Source organism: Perca fluviatilis, chromosome 2, assembly GCF_010015445.1.
Source record: "Perca fluviatilis chromosome 2, GENO_Pfluv_1.0, whole genome shotgun sequence".
NCBI classification, from domain to species: Eukaryota; Metazoa; Chordata; class Actinopteri; order Perciformes; family Percidae; genus Perca; species Perca fluviatilis.
The window spans coordinates 40,847,516-40,863,450 of record NC_053113.1 but is presented as its reverse complement, the minus strand read 5'-3'; the positions used below and the strand labels follow the sequence as shown (position 1 = coordinate 40,863,450).

General features: G+C 42.2%; 1 protein-coding gene across 1 annotated transcript in view; it reads right to left on the bottom strand.

Annotated features, from left to right (window-relative positions):
- foxo1a (forkhead box O1 a) overlaps positions 1-15,935 on the bottom strand; it is a 34,229-nt gene that overhangs the window by 16,945 nt on the left and 1,349 nt on the right. The gene's annotated exons all lie outside the window — the stretch shown is intronic.

Sequence of the window (15,935 nt, the reverse complement as noted above, 5' to 3'; positions counted from 1 at the left end):
TCTGTTGTTTCTCCGTCATCACCGACTCCAAGCAGTGGCCACGGTGTCTGGAAAAGTCAAGCTGCAGGCTACAGGTAAGCTAACATTACGCTGTGCCTTTAGCTGGATGCTACCAGCCAGTAAGCTAACGTTACCCTGTGCCTTTAGCTGGATGCAACCAGCCAGTAAGCTAACGTTACCCTGTGCCTTTAGCTGCATGCTACCAGCCAGTAAGCTAACGTTACCCTGTGTCTTTAGCTGCATGCTACCAGCCAGTAAGCTAACGTTACCCTGTGCCTTTAGCTGCATGCTACCAGCCAGTAAGCTAATGTTACCCTGTGTCTTTAGCTGCATGCTACCAGCCAGTAAGCTAACGTTACCCTGTGCCTTTAGCTGCATGCTACCAGCCAGTAAGCTAACGTTACCCTGTGCCTTTAGCTGCATGCTACCAGCCAGTAAGCCAACGTTACCCTGTGTCTTTAGCTACCAGCCAGTAAGCTAACGTTACCACTGTGTCTTTAGCTGCATGCTACCAGCCGGTAAGCTACGCTGTGTCTGTTGTTGTTTTCTTTGGACGTGCGCAAGTAGGCGAGGTTGGAGGGAGAGAAAAATACTGGGGGGGATTGCCGATCCTGCTTTTGATTTCGATTTAAAATGGAAATTGTGTCATGCCTAGCATATTGTCATATAATATTACCAAATGTGAGATGGATACTAATATAATGGCCTCAGTCTGAAGTCACAAATAACCATGTTATTTTTCAGAGAAAAAGATTTCTTTTAAAACAGGCTTCTACCTTTCCTTAAACTCTCCGATATGCACAATGTCCATGAAGTAGTCTGTACGTAGGGCTGTAATGCACTCACCTGTTTGCCGTTTCTAAAACGAGCATGACTCATCCTCTGCCACAAAGGAAAAAAATGAAAAGAAAAATGACATGTAGTGTAGCGATTATATTCTTTTTTTTTTTATGAAAGTCCTGTTTTTTTATGGGCTCATTATGAAAAGGAAATAACAGTGAGACATCGCAAAATAAATACACAATGTGAATCTCACAGAACTGAGGGACTTTATTCAAGTGTTTTAACAGAAGCTCACTACTCGATTGTGACTCCAGTTTTCATGGCTATCTTAGAAAGATATGTGTTTTTGAAATGCAAAACAGTTTGTTTAACATAAACATATTAGTTGTTTAACAATTGTATATGGTTGTTTTTTGTTCATTAGTTATCACAAGCGTCCTTGTTATTTGCAAGAAATCTTAGAAAGATTGGTTATGTGACATTGTTGCTATTGCACCAGCGCCATTAGATGACACACTTCATTCAATTAATTGTAAGTATGTTGCAATGTTAAATACAAGTCCCATGAACAAAGCTACATTGTGCTACTATGTGTTGATTTTGCTGGTGGAAATACAATAAATAGATGAAAAGGGTGCTGTTAGTGTTTCAATGTGGAACTACAGAAATGCTGCCCAACATTTATCCAAAATCTCCTCTAATTAATATATATTGTTTATTTTTTTAAGATTATTTTTTGGGCATTTTAGGCCTTTATTTGTATAGGACAGCTTTGACTTCAAAGAGGAGAGAGAGGGGGGAATGACATGCAGCAAAGGGCCGCAGGTCGGAGTCGAAACCCACGGCCGCTGCGTCGAGGAGCAAACCTCTATATATGGGCGCCCGCTCCACCAGGTGAGCTAACCAGGCGCCCCTCTAATCAATATTTGAAGAAAGAAAAAAAAAGTGTATATGGTGAGGGCTCACATTTGTGTGAGGGACAGTAGATAGCATGTGAGTAATTAAACCAGGGCACCAAGACCTGGACTTGGCATCCCAGTCAGAGGGGCCATTATCAAGCTGGCACCAGTACAGTCCAGGACAGGAGCCATACATGAGTAAACCAAAGCCTCACTCCAGAATTTACTTTGGCTCTATTTAACTGACTAACTGATTATGTCAAGTGTGAACCATAATATCTCAATATGAATATTCAGGGAATTTAAAATGATTATTTAAAGGAACGTTAGGCAATAACAGCGATTCATTTCATTTCCCAGCTCTGAGTGCAGATACACGGAAGAATAAAAAAATAAATAAGGGGAACACTAGAAAAGGGAGAAGCCATAGAATCTGGCGTCATGTTCAGTGTTGCTTCCTCTCCTCATGACATCACTACCCTGGTACTGCGAACCTTGTACTGCTTTACCACTTCCTGTCAGCCACGGGCTGAAATTTGCATCTCTCAAAAGGTAGAGGAAGAGAGAAGTAATAGATTCTCCAAAACAGATCATTCATGTAATCACTGGAGACAACTAGGCTGCATGTGCTCATAACTAATATACTCGACAGATAATGGCAATAACAGTAATGGCAATTTGTTAATGACATTCACCAAGTGCAACATTAAATGAATCTTTTCTCCTGTCCAATCATTGGATTGACGATATAAGCTCAACAACAGTTTAAAGCAACAAGTCCTCCAAAAGATAAGACGATGTGGGTCGTTTATTCCCTCTAATACGACCCACAGGAGCGTTTTATGTCCTTATATTTAAACCAGAGAACATAACGGTCGCCACCGTTGTGAAACGGTCCCAGTTTGGTGATGTTTAGGCACAAAAAGTACTAAGTTAAGTTTAGAAAAAGATCGAGGTTTGGGTAAAAAATCAGACGTTACTTTACTTCCGATGCTGAACGTGACTTGACTCGGTTTCTTCCGTAAAGTAAAAAAAACAACTCGCCGTTTACGATTATTTTTAACGGGGCACAAACCCGTCTCCTGGCTGAAAGTCCTGTTTGTTTGACCCATCCATCACCCCGACCTGCCTCCTTATGAGAAACTTGGCGCTAGCCCATAGTTCATCGCCTTACTTGCTGCTTAGCTCCGTCATAACTACTACAGCAACTAAAGGGGGCTGCCACTGGAAACGTAAGGATGAGTCGTAATTGCTGCTTGAACAAACGGTGCTTGTTTAAACTCCAATATTAGTGCTGAATAGAAGATACGAGATGAAGTGGGTAAATGGCACCATGGTAGAAGGAGGCAAAGAACTTTAAACAAAGTAAACCTTTCTAATATTTCTCACCTTTTGGTGTGTGTGTGTGTGTGTGTGTGTGTGTGTGTGTGTGTGTGTGTGTGTGTGTGTTGTCTGTTTTTTTTTTGGTATCTCTCGTGTCAATTACTTCAACCAGGGCATGAATGAAAAAAAATGAGTCCACATGTGGTGACATGTCTAATCTGCCTGACTGGCACTGCTGCATTTCCTAGAATCCAACACAGGAACCTTGGAGGGAAGTTACAGATGCCAATCTCAAACCGCACAGTACATTTTATATCTAGCAGTACCCCGGGCATACATAAATACTCTCAGGAAAACTACATTTTTGTCCATCTCAGCTACAAGTCATGGTCATTAGAGCTGTAATTGGGCCTTAAAAGTTAGATCTGACAAGGCCCAAGAACATTTTGATTAACAGCTTTTTAAAAGCCCGACATTATTCAAATGTGCACACGCACACAGCTCTTTTGCCTTTTGTCAAGAATGAGTCATTTATACATTTTTTAACATCATTTATTCATAGTAGGCTATAGGCCACTTGGAAGTTGGAACAAAGAAATAAAATAAGTCTCCAGCCTCCGTTTCACCTCCTCAGCATCCATTTTCACGCTAATCGAAACGCATCACCTGACCGCTCATTTACCACACAACCCAGAGCCCGGCCCGAGCCCGGCCCGAGCCCGGCCCGAGCCCGGCCCGAGCCCGGCCCGAGCCTGGCCCGAGCCTGGCCTGGCCCGGCCCAAGCCTGGGTAAAATTATAGAAATTAAGACTGAACCCGTCGGTTCGGGCAAAGATCTTCAGCTCTAATGGTGATAAAATAAAAACATCCAACACTTGCTTTGGAAATTGCTAACAGAAATCTATTTTGGATGTGATTCTGCTTTTAGCGGTATGTGCTAGTTAGGGCTGCAACTAACTGTTCATTTTCTCGATTAATCAATTAGTTGTTCGGTCTATAAAATGTCAGAAAATGGTAAAAAAAAAAAAAAAAATGTCGGTCAGAGTTTCCCAAAGCCCAAGATGACGTCCTCAAATGTCTCCTTTTGTCCACAACTCAAAGACATTCAGCTGACTGTCACAGAGGAGAGAAGAAACTAGAACAATATTCACATTTTAGGAGCTAGAATCAGAGATATGTTTTACTTTATTTCTTTAAAAAAATGACTCAAAGCGATTACGCAATTATCAAAATAGTTGGCACTTAATTCAATAGTTGACAACTGATAGCTTAAGCAATTATTCTTTTGCGGCTCTAGTGCCGGTAGGAGCAAATGTCAAGTGAAACCTAACTGCTGGTAACCTCTGCTCTCCCTGTGAGGCGTTTCTTTTAGAAACACTAGGTCAGCCAAGAGCCTCGCTATAGTACAACACAGACAATAGTGCCACGATGTTGCGACACCGTTTCAACCCTAATGTGAACACTCCTGAGGGCGGTTACACTGTTACACACTTTGACCTTCAAACAAACTATTAGTTCCCGTGACAACAGAAGCAGGGATACTGCTGTCTGACGCACAGTCATAATAGCACTTCTGACTCAAGTGCGCATTTAAATTTCCACCCATGCCACGGAGCTCCTGTGAGCGATCATATGTGTGAACACAATCACACATGGCTGAATGCATGTGTGATTGTTTGATAATGCCCCGGCCAGTCTCACAGGCACCGTGCATAATCGCGTTAGGGCGGGAATTGCACAACAATGTGGGTCTGGGTAATGCCTGTGGTTTGGGGCCCTCAGCAGTGAGCGGTCCCGTTAAAAAAAGTGTTTGCTCCTCCTCACTCCCTGTGTGTCTGCACTGCAACCAGTTCACATACGCGCTGAACCTACGAGAAGTTGATATGACGCCACATTTTTCGAGTGTTAAAAAAAAAAGCGTTAAGGGCTTTCACTTCTCATTTGAATGGTGAAATTATTCAAAATCCATACAGCGGTTCCTCTTCTCACACTGTAAAAAAACCAAAAAACATGCTGAGATCTTCCTGTTAACCCCACGGGAGATTTTTCCAACATTTCTGACTGATGAGAAGTTGTGGGTAGACAGAGCAACAGCATATTCTGTGAAAGAAACTGCCAGGCCTGGGCAAACGCTCTGCCAAAACAGACGATCACGTGCTCTTGGCCTGCTACTACCAAACCCCGCGCGGAGAAAAACAAAACAGTCTGAGTCATCCCAAATGACTGTTTACCTGACCACGCCGCTGGATGTCAACTCGTTTTTTTTCTTCCTTTTTTTACTCCAGAGTAGTGCAGCCTGCGTGGGCACCTTCTCTCTGTGCTGTTGAAGGAGGCTCTACTCTCTGCTGGTATCTTTTTTTGTATATCACTTAACACTCTCTGTGAAGTTACTGGACTCTATACTCACTCAATGATCTGGTCCACATCCAGAGAAAGAACTGACAAAACCAAACTCTGGCAGGATGGCTGCGGGGTTGTGTGATGCCAGTGTCGGAGGTGGGTGGAAACCGTGTACACATTTGACATGATTTGTTTGAATTCACTAAATGAAAGAGGCACTTAACTGGGATTTTCCTGGGTCCTTTCCAGTGAGATAAAGGCTATATAAGGTTCACGTTACCAGCTGTGGAACCAGCTGTGTCTTATACTATAGTCAGCTATTACTCAAGCTCAGTAAACATACAGTTTGAATAGATCGTGCTCAAATTAAGTACGTTTAACTTTATTTTCATCTGTCTTATAAAAACTGGTTCCAGGTAGCTCTGAATCTGAATCCATCCCAGTCTCACGGCAGTTCGTGAAATGGTCACGTTATTTAATCGATTGATTCGTGTACACGGGCACGGTTATTTTTTCATGTTTTTTTTCGTGGTGGCCAGCATGAAAATGTAAACTAATGTATTTCAATGGGAAGCATATGTTGTGATCACAGCACCACTACGGTAGCGAGTAGTATGAAATGCCAAAAATCCGCGTGAGGTTGGTTGGGGTGGATGGGTCAAACAGCACAGGGCTTTCACCCCGGAGACCGGGGATCGTGGCCCGCGTGTGGCGTTTTGTTTCCCCGTCGTCGTTTTCCTAATCACAACCGTCCCGTTATTGTTGCGCGGGACACCTCGCACGGCCGTCTCCCGGCGTGTGAGGCGTCCTTTCCCCATTCTTCTTTTGCTAAACCCAACCTCCGCCGCCGTCCCGTTGTCGTTGTCGCGTGTCCCCCAGAGACCGCGGATCGTGGGGGTGACGTTTGCTTTCCCCGTTCATCTTTTCCTAAACCCAACTGTCGTAAAGATGGTTCCCATTTCGTGCTGGCCACAACAACAAAAAAACAAGATAAACGTAAAAATAACGTGACCATTTCACAAACTGCCGTTTGTTTTTGTTTTTAAGCAAAAAACAACTTAACATTCAAATAATAATTATAGAGATAAATAGAAAATAAGTAATCTAAGTAGAAAACTTGGTGAAATATCCTTAATTTTAGCCTAAATCTAAATGAATCTATTAAGGGATTTCAAAAGCATTGTCTAATGAAGCAATGAAGCACTGAAACTCATTTTACAACACTTCTAATAATCATAAAATGTTAGGAAAGATGCTTTTGTTTCAGCTGTCAAATATTTCTCCTTCGGTGGCTCAGATGGATGCAGCCGGAAAGTTCTGGATGCAGGAAAAAGCCTCGACTGAGTCCTGGATAAAACCTTGACTGAGTTCTGTTTGGCTGAACATCTGGAACATCAAAAAGCAATGTCGACCCCCTGCATCTCCACTGTGGTTGTTTAGTTCTATGGAGCAACAGCAATCTCAATTATTGCCACTTTAAAGTCAACCTTATTTGCATGTTACATTAATCCACAAATCATTGTGTTCACAATACAGTCCGGCATGCAGAGCAATGACACAACTGAATCTGAACTCGTAAAGCCTCTTCCACTCAGACGGACAACCAGACAGACAGACATGAGCTGCTGCGTGAGGTATGTAAGTCTCCCAGCTTCTGCCGTTGCCCGATGGATTCCTCCGATGGCATTCTGGACCACGCTGTTAAAGGTTTACTGTGAAACACTGACCCCAGACAGCAGCGGCACATGGAGTCAATTGTCAATACAGTACTCGTTTAAAGGTGGAGTGATGTGCTGGCATGGGTGAGTGTGAGCGTGGCTGGATCCATAAATAAACATGTGTGTGTCACACGCAGACATAAACACTATTTGATAGCCCCTGCTTTCTTTTTTATTTCCGTCTGGTGAGGTTCGAGGTCATTAATAGCCCTGAAATGTTTCCTGGAAGAGGGAATGAGAGACAGACGACAGCAGAGAGGAACGCCGGGGCTGGGAGGTAAACACATGCGGAGCGGGACAGAAGGACAACACAAGGTTGTGAAACAATCTACAGGGCTACTAGTTCCACACTGTTGCCCAATCAGATCAGTGTGTGGATGGGCACAGTTACATCACTTTGAACATGACACTATTTTCCACTCATCTTCGTCACAAACGTATACCATGCTGAGCCAAAAACACCTCAACAAGTGGACTTAAGCAATTCATTTTGGTAATTTAAGTCACTCGTTGAAAGAAAATAGACAAACATTCACTGGTTCTTCTGCAATGGGAGAAACGTATTGGCAGGGCTGGGCGATAAAACGATCTCGATATGGGATCGCGATAAAATTCAGTGATTAACTTTGGACGTATTTTACTCGATATGGATAGCTCTAACAGCAGAAATAAACGCCATTCCATTTCAGAAGGTGGCGGTAATGCGCACCAAAAGTCTTTAGCCAACCGCCAAAACACGTCAATAGTAGAAGAAGAAGAAGTTGTTTTTGGCTTGCACGTCAAAGTGAGTGGAACCAAGGAGCATGGGCACGAAAGTGACGGTGAAAGTGAACGTGCGTTATCCTCCAAAGCTGAGGAAATTGTTGACAAAAACGTCAATTATACGAAAGCGCCGATTAACGTGGTCTGCAAAATATGCCGTCGGTCGGTGTCGACCAAGACGGGAAACACAACCAATCTTTTCTGCCACTTGAAAAGGTACCATCCCAGCGACCACACCGAGAGTTTGAAAATGCGGGCCCATGTTAACGTTTTGTTCAACGTCCCAGTGGTTCTTCTGCTGTTAGCAGCGCTAGCTGGGCTGAAAAACAACAATCGTGTTGTCTTTTACGACCATTTCCCCATATGAAAAGTGAATGTGATAGTAGTCACAGCTTTTGGTTTTATTTACATTATTTGCATTTACATTACGAACTGTTTTGTTACTGTTTGTTTGCAGATAAAGCATGTTTGCAAAGTTAAATGTTATTCTTTTATCACAAAATATAGGCTACTCTAAACCAAGCCATGTTTGCACATTTAAATGTTACATTATGTTATTCTATTTTTAGTTAATAAACTATATTCTAAAGTTTAACTAACGAACCCTCTTCTTTCTTCAGGCTTCAGTTATTATCAGGATACTCGTCAAACTGGCAGCATTATCAAATTATATATCATGATAAATATCGATATTGATTAATATGGAAACTATTATCGTGATCATATTTGGTTGCCATATCTCCCAGCCCTACATATTGGGTTTGTATCATTATAAATGAAATAGGCTTTGGGTTTTGAACTTTAAAGATGTCACCTTTGATTTCTGGAACTTGTGATGGGGATTTCCACTTTTTTTTTTAAATAATATAGACTCAACCATTTGTATTTGTATATTAAAGGAATAAGTAAGCAATATGTTAACTGAGAGTGAAAAGGACATTTACACAGAGCAGATTAAAGACTAACAGGTTGTGTTCATCAATACTTCTCACTGCTGCTAACGGTGTGCCAGTGGCGATTCGGCACATCAAAGCACTAAGTGTGTGTGTGTGTGTGGTTGGGTGTGTGTGTGTGTGTGTGTGTGTGGGTGCGTGTGGGGAGCCGGCAGTTTTAAGGAGATACTGGATTGAAATCAGATGGGGAGAGAAGGAAAGTCAGAATATCAAGCCACAATAAAAAAAAAATATATATATATATACTGTATATACACACAGCCTGTGCAGAAATGTTCCCTGTGTCTGTCTGCCATCGTGTCTGTCTGTGCATCTGCCAGCAGCAGGGCTTTAATTATAAGGCCCAAGTTATGTGCACACGCACACACACACACACACACACACACACACGCACACGCACACACACACACTCACACTCACACACACACACACACACTCTCTAACACAGTGCCTCACAGTTCCGCTGACTAACCAGTGGCACCAGACTTTGGCCTGCGGCTCCCTGATTCCAGTAAATGTCTTGTTATGCAACTCCTAACAAGTGTCACCCAGTCTGAACTTAAGAGCATTTTGAATCTCTGCTTCTCTCTCTCTCTCTTTATCGCTTCATTTTCTCTGAAGACAGTAAAGCGGTGGGCGGGAAGGGGGGGGGCAGTAACCCTTTACAACACTAAGTGTGCCCTGTTTTGTGCAGAGGCAGAAAATCAGGAATGAAGAGGCAGGCGGCGCAGGCAGGAAATGGGGAGGAGGGTGAGGAGAGCTCCCCCAGCTCTTTGCCTGAGAAACACAGCTGCCCCTCATGTCTTGGGGCAGTGCCAAGATCGGACTCCTCGACTGCCTCAGGGGGGTGAGGTGTGTGTGTGTGTGTGTGTGTGTGTGTGTGTGTGTGTGTGTGTGTGTGTGTGTGTGTGTTGAGCCAGTAGAAACAGGAGGACTGCTGTTCTATCCAGCTCCCTGTCCTACTAATACACATTCAGACTAAGAGAAACACACAGTATGGGATTGGTGATAAAACACAAAACGGAGGTACAATGTGTCTCAAAGACATAATTATTAATCAATTAAACCTAAAGCAGTTAAAATTACCCTTTAAAGTAACAATCTCGGAGATTTTCATTTAAATAAATGTCACTATCTATCTCCGAATGCGCTAACATGATGGCGACTGAGCCTATGGCCCGCTGATGAAAGCCCTTACATTTGCAGTATTACAGTATGAACTGGGTGTCTGTGGCGACATTCCCGGGAAAAAATCACAAGCGGCGCACCGTTAGTGACACGCTCTCTATAACCCAGCAGTGGTTGGTCCACCACAGAGGTTAGGCAGAGCTAACGTAACCGACTTGCTCTTCAACTGCCAACTGACTGATGTCACGCAGGCGACACACTGTTTGGATCTCTGGGAAGTGAGATCCAAAAACACACCTTATACTTTACCACATACCGCCATAGGTGCCGCCAAAGAGAACGAAACGGAGAGCTCTGAGATTGTAACTTCAAGTAGGGCTGGGCAACACATATGTGGTACCAATGTGCTACTCCCTTTGATTGACAAGATTTTGTTTGTTTTGCTTCATCTTATCTAGAACTGTTTAAATATTGCTATGGTTCAAGCCTGAGCAATCCCATCTGAAAGATAGTTGCTCTGTAAACTACATATTCTACTGTTTTCCTCAGTATAGTTCTAATGCATTGTCAATGGGCGAGATTAAAACAGAGTCTCTGGAAACCTGTCTTGTAATGCAAGCAGCCAGATAAACCCAATTCAATGACGCAGTCGGGGTCAGCGCTACACCGATAAATCAGACGATACGAGCTTATTGCAGATATATCTGTAATTGGCGTAATGTATGTGTCGGCCGATAAGTAACACGAATTTGCAGACAGAAGACTAAGTTCGGGGTCATTTAGAAACAGTGTCACCTCTACATAGTTTTTCCACCAAGGAGCACTGACAAGAATAACTAATAATTATCCTGGTGGATGCCGCAAAAGGCAAAGTGAAGCCTGAAGGTAAGGAGATGCTCTATGTATTCAGATGGACTCTTTATGTTGTCAGTGTAACTAAATGAAAACAACACAACTTTGCATTCTGGACATCAATCATTCCCCAGTCAGGTCCCTGGGATCAATGATTTGGTTGAAAAGTCAAAAAATTAGAGATGCCCCACACACACACACACACACACACACACACACACACACACACACACACACACACACGCACACACACACACACGTATCCCGACTTGCTACGTCCCGACCTATCTGAGCCTCTCCTCTCGCTGATACCTACAGTGTTTACTGTAAGACTATTGGAGTCAATGGGTGCATTTACATGGTAATGACCCTAGTGTCACTTCCTGTGCAATCTGCTCGGACCTACATGTTTGTCTGCTCCGGCACAGTTTGTTTTGAGATCCGTGGGAGTGTTTACCAGCGTAGGTTGAGGAATTTCAGGTCAAGAGAGCGCCATGTACAGAGAAAAGCTACAACCGAATTGATCCTGATACTGACATCAAAGAGCACCTGAGCCATCCAGCTCCACTGGCTGGAACCAAATATTTATCCTGTGGTGACATACGCATGGTAGAGAAATACAAGAAAGAACAGATTTTTTTTTTTTTTTTTTGCAGGTATGCAAGGATGTGTGCGTAATGTATATATTGTACTGTATTAAAGTTATAGAGCGCGACGACTGTATATTAATGAACGTCCATTACATTCAAGCCATTGCCAAATGAGTTGCTACAAAGCTAATTAAGCCTATCAGCTCCACACAACTCTCTTTGTATTTCTCAGTATGACTATGTTTAGGAAATGGTGTGGAAAATTGCACGTGTGCAATTTGTGTGTGTTCTGCAGCCTGAACCACTGTAAGACTTTAACTATATGCATTAACATTTTATGCCGTGAAATAAAGAACAGGATGTATTAAAAATAAATAACCCGCTCCGCAGAGAGGTTTGGTGATACATAATTTGGGCCATCTGCTCTTCTTCCTGTTGGCGTCCTGGTGCCAGGGCCAGTGTCCAGTCCACTCGGAGAGCTTCTCCAAGCCGGTCCCACCTGGCACAACTGTCCTCAGAATTCACACTGTCGCAGACGGCCTGAGAAGTGTGGAGGCTGTCATGACTCAGTTCAGACACGACCGACTGTTGGAGGATCGGCAGCGCTGAGAAACAGGCATCGGGCCTCAAACAATTACAGAGCAGACAGCCTTAATCATAGATTAATGGAAACTTCATCAGCCTGTTCCCTTCAAGAGAGCCCCATCTGTTCAGAGAGATCAGTCACATGGAGAAATGATCCGTGGTTAACTTCAAAAAGACTACCTAAAGTGAATTACAATCAATGTTTGAGGGTGTGGAACACTCATTGGTGCCTCGAAACAACACATTTGTGTTGTGCCTCTTGTCGCCGTGATCACTGTCTTTACAGCACAAAAGAAGCCACCACAAACTTCACTTATGACATGACACTCCACCCAATATTTCCACAAACCACAGATATATATATATATATATACGTATATGTATGTATAGTTCGCATTTGTGTTGTTTTATTCTCTCTTAAAGATAGAGCGAGTGAAAATCAAAGGGTGTTTGTTAATTATTTTTAGTGCTTTTGTTTGAATATGTAAGTCCTTTTGCAAAGCTGGTGTCTTTGGAACGAGATCTGCCACACAATTTACATATTTTCGTGTTTCCATTCAGTCGGGACGGAAGAAAATGAAAAGGCTATACTAGAGAATTTTACAGAAACAATATATATATATATATATTTTGTTACATTTTAAATGGAGAGAATCAATTACTGAAATACTGAATAATGAATTAAGCCATCTGGAAACTACTATTTACATCAAATGGTCATTGAAGGAGAAACAACACAACAAAAATCACATGGCTGGCCACAAAATTACCATTTAACATTTTAGTCTTTCCCCAGCTTCTCTCTGGTTCTTAGGCTACTTCATAAGTAGCCTAAGAAGAGACAATGTGTGATAGCCCCCCTGTGTGGAACCGAGGGAAGCTCTATGAATAACTCCCGTCACAGCAGTGAATGGCACTTTGCTTTCCCACAGTATTACTCAGTCTACACCCCCAACATGGCAGGATAAGCAGCAAGCCCAGGCGTTGGCTGACTGAGCGCCCCTCTCCAAGCCAATAATCCCACAATAACGGTTAAATAGACGGAACAACACTGAGAAACTTCACTGTTTATTTTAGACACAGACATTTTCACAGTCTTTGTCACTGTGACTCTGCTGCATGCTTTGCAAACATGTCAATGATCTACTATTGTCTGTAATGATGTATTAACTACACTCTGCTATATAATAACTTTCTAATTACACTATAACCAGTGAGTATCACTGAGTAAGTGTTGACCGTAGCCATGTTACATGGTCATCAAGGTGCTGGTGCTGCTACTGCTGACAGTCCTTGGGCAAAGTGACAAGTCTCCTTCCTCATCAAAAAAAAAAGATTATTTCATCATAGACCTTTTTGACGGCAGACATGTTGACATGTCATAGTAGGAAAAGCACAGGTGTGTTCAAAACCATTACTGATGGCTGCATTCCACTTAGGAGAGGCCCTGGTATTGTGAATGCTGACTCACTGAAATAGCTTACTGGGACACTTGATGGAATTGAGCCATCGTTAAGGTTATCAATCTCAGCTGTGCTTTTCCTACTATGACAAGTCAACATGTCTGCTGTGAAAAAGGTCCATTGTAAAGTACAAAATGATCATGGTCCTATCTTTTAAAGTCTACAACAGTCCTGATTTTCCTCTCTGATATGCCGCAACCTCCGACTCTACTTGGCTAACACTGTAGGTGTTTGAAACGTGGCCTTGCCACACACTGCCTAAAGATTCTTTATTCAGATATCCTGGGGTCCTGATGTATGATGGTGAGATGTATTCCCACGTGGATGCATTCCTCTTAATTTTGTTTCATTAACAATAAGTATTTGGGATTATTCGCTGCTTTTTTGGAAATTTGTTTTGCTCTTTTCAAGCACAATGTCCTTAACGGAAAGCAACACACACACACACACACACGCACACACACACGCACACACACACACACACACACACACGCACGCACAGTTTGACTTTGGTTAACACGGAGTGATCAGAAAAGCACATTTTAAGTTGAAAGCACCATGGCAAAAATCCATAGTGTACGATAGATGCTGAACCTTTTAAAGGACCAATGTGTACGTTGAACTAGGGCTGCGCAATTAATCGATTTTTAATCGTGATTACGATTTCTGCTCCTAACGACCCCAAAAACAGAGTCCTCGAGAAAAACGATTATTTTTGCACATTACGTTTTGCAAGTCAACTCTTATTTTGTCCTGTGTTCTGGATGGAGAATAAAAAGCTCAAACTGGAAAGGTATTAGAGGGAAATTTCACAGTTCAAGGTGTTTTCATTGTTTATTTGTTTAACTCTTTCACTGTTTTTTTTCTTTTTTATTCAAACCTTTCCAAAAGTCAATGTGTAATCGTGTAAAATAACTGTGATTTCCATCACATCATTTATTGACCAAAATAATCGTGATTATGATTCTTTCCATAATCGAGCAGCCTTATGTTTAGTTTAGTTTATTAGTTTCTTTGTCAGGGACCATGCACAGTTCAAGCCCTGTACCAGAGTTAGCTATACAGCTAATTTACATCTGTGGTCCCTGGGCAAGGGCGATAAAAGGACAATATAGACAATACAGACAATACTATCAAAACAGATAGAAACGTAACAATAAACAACATATAACAAGCATTACATAACATATAAACCAGTATACAAAAATATATAAATTCTATGTTCTAGAAAGACCAATGATCACATAGTTGTTTCGCCTTCAGCCAAGTCTTTAAGGACATTTTTAAACTGCTGAGACTTACACAATCTCTAATGTGAAGTGGAATTAAGTTCCACTTTTTCTACTGCTGTAAATGAAAAAGCTGATTGACCAAATGTAGTCTTCCTAAATTGAGTGTAACAGTCACCTCTTACTGAAGCCATGGAGACCCTTACAGTAAACAATATAGAATGATTTGATATTGTTTTTCTTAAAAGGACCAAAACTACTTGGACAATATCACCACATCTGCCCAGTACCTGCTTTGTTTACTATGTGTAGCCTATTTCCCCACACTGAAGGGTTTTTCCACTCTCATATCATTTGACTGACAGGACTATGTTTGACAGCTCAACGCTGCGGTTAAAATGGATGAATATGGAGCAGGGTGTTGCTGAAAACGGGATTTGTGCTCAGTCAACTTTTTTATTTCAATGGTTAAAAAAAAAAAGAAAGACGCAAAACCAGTGCATGGCAAAATATGTAAGTTTGGACTGAATTCTTTTTTGTATCTGTCTTTGTGATTCAGTAAAAAAAAAAACAATAGAAAAGACATTTTTGCTGGCATTTGTGCCTGACATGAATGTGTCACCTCCCAGCGCATGACTCAAACACGGGAGCCTGCTCTGACAGGGGAAGACAAAAACCTTCCACAACTGCTTTACATTTCACTGGCAACCCAGACAGCCTACAACACAGGGAAGCCGTAATAAATCTCTCAATGTGTGACTACAGGCTCAATATGATTTCCTGCTGGGAGAGTAGACAGTCATTAATTTATTGTTAGACACCACTGAAACTATGTGTCTCCAAAGGGAGGTTTACGCCCTTCAATAGTGTTCAGTGGGGGGGGAAGGAGTTTCATTCATGTCACACAGTGTCAAATCTGGTGTAGCCATTACGAGAGGGGAGGAGAGCTGTCTAAAAACTTACCAAGTCAGAACTTTTTTTTAAAAAGCACATTGAGGGAAGCAATAAGGCAAAGAGGGTTGGTGGGGGGTGGGGGAACCCTGTTGAGTCAGCAGACTCATATAAATCACATACTGCAGGGACAAGTCAGATGACTGTCTAATGTCATGGTTGCAATTGGCCAGTTTACTGAATTGCCATGAAATTGATAGATGACAATGAGCGGGGAACATGGCTTCACCAGACCATGACTGTGAGCAAATGATAAACAACTTTACAGATACTTAACTCTTCATGCGTGCTCTTTTGTCAAATATTTGTGTGTGTGTGGGGGGGTGGGGGGTGGGGGGGGGGTAACAGTGACAAGCATAG